Raw genomic sequence first — 6,754 nt, 5'->3', positions numbered from 1 at the left:
GGTGGGAGGTGACTGGGTCAGGGCTCAGGTGGGGCTCAGTCGCTCATCTGCTTCCTGCTGCATTCTCTCATCTGGAGGGAGAGATGAGGAGATAGAAGTTAGTATGATGTGTTACAAAATGTTAGTGGCATAACAGTGCAGTTTATATTCAGCAAAGCAGAAAGTTAGGACACGGAACTGTCATGCGCGCAATTAAAATATGTAATCTCACAACACAATACAGAAACCCGCACGCACATACACAGTTTATTCCACAGCCAGGCATTGTGCACAACTGGCAATAAGTGCAGGTAGACTCTCTCATTCTCCATTTCCTTAGCTCTCTTTCTACCTCCCTCTAATGTATATGGCTATAAGAGCTCCAGGTCCTCTCTTTGTTTTATGATGAGCTTAATTAATCACGTTTCACCTTAATTAGATGCAGGCCTGAAGGAAACAAGATTGGAATGGCAGCTGCCAATTAAAAAAGAGAAGTCAAAAATATTGGTGGGTTTATAAAAAGAAGATGTCTGGCCTTTGCTTTGTTGTTGTGAAAATTCTGTGAGCGAGAGAGGAGAAAGTGTAAGGTTAGGCATTAATGTTAGCGGTGTGTTAAGGTTTAAAATCTGATTTTATGACTATCAACTAGATGACACTCTGCAGAGTTGACTCCAGCATAAGATTCATTGACGAAAAAACGCTAACCTGTGGTTTTTATCTACTGACACTAGCACACACACCCCTCAAGACTGTCAAATGAACATCCGCGCCTTCAGTGTGCACTTGACTTAACAAACACAGATGCTTACTTGGTGTGCTCGAGTGTGTGTTTTGTTTGCTCAAGGGCTCTCATTCCTACGGATTCTCATCACCCGCGTTAACATATCATCTTGACACGCACTTATAGCTCGCAGACTCTAAACAAAAAGGACAAAGAGCACTGCTGATAAATGCCAGAGAGAGAGGAGAGACAAGCAACAATACCACAACATACTGGAGAGAAACTTCGACATGTGCAGTCTATTAACCAACGTATATCAACAGACAATTATATTAGTAAACAATAACCAACAACAACCAAAGCCATGCTGGGTCACAGTCAGAGTAAGTGACGGTCTGGGAGAGACTTTGGACATTGGATAGGGAGAAAGCCAAGGCCTGCAGATACAGAGAGAAAGGAGAGGAGGTGTTCAAACGATTCAGCCACCTCAACGAGCCCCTCTTCAGGACGAGGGTGGCCACCCTGCCTTTAAAACGATAGTTCAGCAATCACCTCAAATCTACAGTTGATTCAACTATAACATCAAAATACATTCACGTCTATTACGGATACAGGTATCGTGTATTTCTTTTCTCTCCTTCTCCCCACAAGGTGGCAATAATCATTCCCCAATCATCAGTCACCAATCAGTCGCTAATCAGAAGACACCTGCCCTTTCTTCTTACCCCATCACATTCCCTTTCCCTTGGTTTAAAAACCCTGTCAGTTGTTTTCTCTGGTGCTCAATCTATCAGTCATGCAATCTCTCTGTAGATCTCTTGTTTGTTAAAGCAAACTACATTCACTTTGTCTGTATATACTGTGAGTTATGTTTTGCGTTTGACTGTTTGTGTTGATGGTAGGAAGAAGTGGGAGGGGGTACCAAGACAAGTCGCCCATGGGCATACACTACCCGTAAGAATATTTTGTCTAAGAATACTAGTTAGAACTGGTGGACTACCCACTGTATTTTTGGTTAGTTAGTTAGCTGTATTGAAGTAGGTCTAGTTTACCTTGGGGGTTTTTGGATATTTGTTTCTTTCCTGGGTCCAGCTCGCCAGTTTCCCATTTCCCATGACCATAGCATACTGCTAAAGCAACACTTGAGTGGTTTAAGGGGAACATTCAACGTCTTGGAATGGCTAGCAAAGCCCAGACCTCAATCAATTGAGAATCTGTTGGTATGACTTGAAGATTGCTGTACACCAGTGAAACACATCCAACTTGAAGGAGCTGGAGCAGTTTGCCTTGAAGAATGGGCAAAAATCCCAGTGCTAGATGTGCCAAGCTTATAAGACATACCCCAAGAACTTGCAGCTGTAATTGCTGCAAAAGGTGCTCTACAAAGTATTGACTTTGGGGGGGGTTGAATATTTATGCACGTTCAAGTTCAGTATTTATTTTTATTGTTTCACAATAAAAACATATTTGCATCAAAGTGGTTGGCATTGTCATTCCCTGACCTGAGATCTGTTTTTTTATATTTGGTTAGGTCAGGTGTGTGACTAGGTGTAGTAGTTATTTTGTATTGTCTAGTTTTTTAGTCAAGGGTTGTTGTAGGTCTAGGTGATTTATATGTCATGGTGCCTGATATGGTTCCAGAGGCATGTTTATCGTTGTCTCTGTTGGGGATCATTATTTAGGTAGCCATTTTCCCTTTGGTGTTGTGGTTCTTGTCTATGTGTAGTGCTGTCAGCACTACATGTATAGCTTCGGTTTTTTGTTCATTCTTATAATAAAGAAGAATGTACCATACCACGCTGCGCCGTGACAGGCATTGTGTACATCAAATGATCAAACCCTCCCCAAAATCATTTTAATTCCAGGTTTGTAAGGCAAAATATAGGAAAAATGCAAGGGGAGGTGAATATTTTGCAAGACACTGTGCAATTTATATCTAGCCCTATAGGACATATAGAGATTTGCATCTGGCATTAGTGTGTAAACCTAAGCCTAACTTTACACTTGCCAATAGCTACAAGGCAATCCACTAAAGCTTTTGGAACAGGCAAAAAAAGTTTAATTCGATCCACTGAGGCAAAAAGGACAATGTCAGAGTTTTTAATCAATAACAGAAAAGCTGCTAATGGAGAATTGAAAAGTTAGTAGGGGCCATAAAATGTATGTTTTGGAAGACTTGGTGAATGAGGATGATAGAGTTGTTGGCTATGTTATGTGATGATGATTGTGAGGCGCTATATAAATTTGACAGTCACAAGACGGGCTTCAAATAGCCCTATGACACGTCAAGGGAACTGTAGCCTACTGTTCAGATGGGTTAAATGGAAATGAAATCTGGACATGACTGTAGGTCTATAACTTCTCACAGTCTTAACATTAAACTCATGCAGAATAAGCATTTCTTGCAGTTTGCAGTAAATTGATACCAACAAGCTCAAGTCAGAATTAGACGTACATCCATGTTTCTCAAACATAACATTTTGTGTTTAGGAATTAACTCCGAATTTTTAAGGTAAGGGTTAAAGTTTTGGGATAGGTTTACAACAAAAATCTCAAAAACAACTTTATATTGCTGGATTCAAACATGCAACCTTTGGCACCAGAGGCAGTTGCTTATGCCCATCCACAATCCCAGTCCACAACACCATAGCAAAATCAAAACCTACTTGAAGGTAACAGCACTCACTGTTGCCCCTTGTGGACAGTTTACACGTCATCGGCAGACATCCTCAGACATGGATGGACGTCGAATACTGACTTGTATCACAGGAGACCTGGCTGATTGATACACCCAAATGTACATTTTGACTCGAACAGGAGTGGAGAAATTATTTCTTTCTTTCAGCATTCTTGAGTGAATGCGAATGTGCAGTTGGGGACCATCAGTAGAGGTGTTAACTTTATAAGCATAATATATTTTGCACTGAAAATATTACCCTTTTTTGTTATTGAATTTTCTCCCCGGTCCCTAAATGTCTTTGCTCCACGAAGGAAGCAGAGACGACAGAGAACTGTAGCGATGTCAACTACACTGTAAAAGTAGAAAGTCTCAGCTGAGATCTGGAGTTTGGAGGGTGTTTGAAAGTCAACCCAATGCAAGTGTTTTAATGCACAGAATGTGTTTTAAACAGAAATGAAGTACTCTGAAACACCCAAAGTGGTGCTTCAACCTTAATATGGGTGTTTTTAAGGGGTTTTAGTGCACATGAAAAGGCAACATCAAAACACAAAAACTGTTTATTATACAATCAATGGTGTATAGCTTAAATATTGAATGATGACAAGGGCCAAAGGAGAATATTTGTTGTGGAATTCCACCTTATTTCAATAATTTAATAAGACAGATTAGAAACAGGAGGGCAGTAAAATTGTACATTTCATTGGAATTTGACCCACTCAACCACACTGTATGAAATTATTCTGGGGTTAATTGAAATTAACTCAAACAACCAACATATAAACTCAGCAAAAAAAGAAACGTCCTCTCACTGTCAACTGCGTTTATTTTCAGCAAACCTAACATGTGTAAATATTTGTATGAACATAAGATTCCACAACTGAGAAAAACACCACAGACATGTGACTAACATAAATTGAATAATGTGTCCCTGAACAAAGGGGGGGGGGTCAAAATCAAAAGTAACAGTCAGTATCTGGTGTGGCCACCAGCTGCATTAAGTACTGCAGTGCATCTCCTCCTCATGATGGATGGACTAGTCAGGGTCGAGGGAAGATGAACGGAGCAAGAACAGAGAAACCTGTTCCAGAATGCTCAGGACCTCAGGGCAATGCAGGAGTGGCCTTGGGACAAGTCTCTGAATGTCCTTGAGTGGTCCAGCCAGAGCCCGGATTGAACCCGATCTAACATCTCTGGAGAGACCTGAAAACAGCTGTGCAGCGACTCTCCCTCCAACTGACAGAGCTTGAGAGGATCTGCAGAGAAGAATGGGAGAAACTCCTCAAATACAGGTGTGCCATTGAAGAATATCCTGTAATCACTGCCAAAGGTGTTCAACAAATTACTGAGTAGAGGGTTCTGATACTTATGTTAATGTGGTATTTCAGTTTTTGGATTTGTTAATGCATTTGCTAAAATTTTTTAAAACCTGCTCTACTTTGTCATTATGGGGTATTTTGTAATAGAACAAGATAACAATGTGTAAAAGTCAAGGGGTCTGAATACTTTCGAATGCACGTGTATAAGGAGGATTCTATATGTTAGTATGAATATGAGAGAGGAGAAAGAGAGAGAGAGAGAGAAAAAAAAATGTTTTTGCAGTAGTTTTTCAGTCAAACAGTCACACAGACACACGACAGCAAAACACACACTCAGCGTTTACATGGTCCGTTGGTCCTTTGATGATTAAACCGAGCTAATGTGTGTCCCACGTCTGGCCACCCTCTAAAATCAGCCTTTATCAGTCTGCGTCTCTCCCCAAGTCGCTTTTTTCCTCTAATCTTTCCCCTCTATTCTATGCAAAAATCTTCTGAAGTTTAGGAGACTTTATTTCCCTCAACACTTTGCATGTCTCTCTGAGCAGGCTAACCGATTCGCTGCAGCTGTACATAGTCATCTGTAAACTAACCCAACCCAATTTACGTACCTCAACCCCCCATACTGGCTTTTACTTTATTTACTTTTCTGCTCTTTTTGCAGACACCAGTATCTTCTTCTTGCACATTGATCATCTGATGAATTTATCTCCAGTGGTTTATCCTGGCTAGAATTGTAAATTTTATCGATTTTATTGCCTACTCAATGCCGTTTGCACACAATTGTATATAGAATTTCCTTTTTTTTTTCTACCATGTATTTGACTTTTGTTTATTGTTTTACTCCATGTGTAACTGCTGTGTTGTCTGTTGCACAATGCTATGTTTATGTCCTTGGGCCGGTCGCAAGTTGCAAATGAGAATATCTTTTACTCAACTAGCCTTACCTGGTAAGATACAAGGTGAAAATAAAAAAATATTTTTAAAAAAAATTCCAATCTCTTCCTCGTCCTATAATCAGAGCACCTCTACAGTGCTGTAATGGAAAGATTAACACTTCCCCAGGGCATCCAGGTTGACACTTCACAGCCTCAGCAATTCACAAACAATGGGCTTGATTATCAGTGAGGAACATTAAAGGGAAACGGCAAAACGCAGCGTCATATGATGCCAGATGCGTCACACAGGCAATATTTCTGTATTTGAAAGTTACAATCTTCAAAACGTGATTGCTGACATGCAAACCATTTTGGGACTATATCAACAATCGGACTAATGAAACAAATACCAAAAGATATGTTTGAGTGTAGTTTTCCATTTCCTTCGCAACCACTTCAACAGTCTTTACACACTTTACACACACACACACACATCAAACACATACATACATACATATACAACAACATACATACATACATACAGAGGAATAGAAAAGCACATATAGTACTAGAAACATATGGCATGAGGGAATTACATGCTTGAGGGCAGACTAGGATATCATTCCTGGGAAAAGAGATACATCTATGGAGGACTTTAGTCTAGGAATTCTAAGTGGGAATGGGTTTCAGGTTACTAAGGGCCTAAAGGAGAGAGAGTAAGTGTGTTGTTTAAATGTAACTATAGCTCTGCAGCTGCCTGTAGAAATATGAGAGAGAGCAAGAAGAAAATAACGGTTTCTGGACAAATATCTATGATCAATGACTTATTGCTTCTGCTAGCTATCCCTTATCTATCACAGATCATCGCATCCATCACAGAGGCCCAGAAAACAGACTTTCCAGAATATGGTTGAAAACTTTCAAGAAAACTCCTCTCTTAATGGGAAAAAAAGGTGATTCAGCAGTGTGTAGGTGTATTTGGCTTTTGCTGAACTGTGTGAAAATCTGTTAATCTTTAGGCACGCATGCCGGACTCTCTCTCAAATCACACACACACACACACACACACACACACACACACACACACACACACACACACACACACACACACACACACACACACACACACACACACACACACACACCACACACACACATAGCACACACACACACATCACACACA

The 6,754-nt window shown here is 40.3% G+C and overlaps 1 long non-coding RNA gene across 1 annotated transcript in view; it reads right to left on the bottom strand.

Annotated features, from left to right (window-relative positions):
- LOC111973892 (uncharacterized) overlaps window positions 1–6,754 on the bottom strand; it is a 70,899-nt gene continuing 64,145 nt past the window's right edge. The window contains exon 3 of the long non-coding RNA XR_002878652.1: window positions 1–71. This is a non-coding gene — a long non-coding RNA (uncharacterized lncRNA). The remainder of the gene's footprint in view (window positions 72–6,754) is intronic.

Source organism: Salvelinus sp. IW2-2015, linkage group LG15 (assembly GCF_002910315.2).
Source record: "Salvelinus sp. IW2-2015 linkage group LG15, ASM291031v2, whole genome shotgun sequence".
Lineage (NCBI taxonomy): Eukaryota > Metazoa > Chordata > Actinopteri > Salmoniformes > Salmonidae > Salvelinus > Salvelinus sp. IW2-2015.
This window is presented reverse-complemented; position numbering and strand designations above follow the sequence as displayed.